Consider the following 699-nt stretch of genomic DNA (forward strand, 5'->3'; position numbering starts at 1 on the left):
GTGTCATACAGGTAAGTGTGTACAGTATGTATGAGGTATACAATATGGAGTAGCAGGGTGTCATACAGGTAAGTGTGTACAGTATGTATGAGGTGTACAGTATGTATGAGGTGTACAGTATGGAGTAGCAGAGTGTCATACAGGTAAGTGTGTACAGTATGTATGAGGTGTACAGTATGGAGTAGCAGAGTGTCATACAGGTAAGTGTGTACAGTATGTATGAGGTGTACAGTATGGAGTAGCACGGTGTCATACAGGTAAGTGTATACAGTATGTATGAGGTATACAGTATGTATGTGAAGTGTACAGTATGTATGAGGTATACAGGATGGAGTAGCACGGTGTCATACAGGTAAGTGTATACAGTATGTATGAGGTGTACAGTATGGAGTAGCATGGTGTCATACAGGTAAGTGTGTACAGTATGTATGAGGTGTACAGTATTGAGTAGCAGGGTGTCATACAGGTAAGTGTATACAGTATGTATGAGGTATACAGTATGTATGAGGTGTACAGTATGGAGTAGCAGGGTGTCATACAGGTAAGTGTATACAGTATGTATGAGGTGTACAGTATGGAGTAGCACGGTGTCACACAGGTAAGTGTGTACAGTATGTATGAGGTGTACAGTATGTATGTGAGGTATACAGTATGGAGTAGCACAGTGTCATACAGGTAAGTGTGTACAGTATGTATGAG

Source organism: Aquarana catesbeiana, linkage group LG01 (assembly GCF_042186555.1).
Source record: "Aquarana catesbeiana isolate 2022-GZ linkage group LG01, ASM4218655v1, whole genome shotgun sequence".
Lineage (NCBI taxonomy): Eukaryota > Metazoa > Chordata > Amphibia > Anura > Ranidae > Aquarana > Aquarana catesbeiana.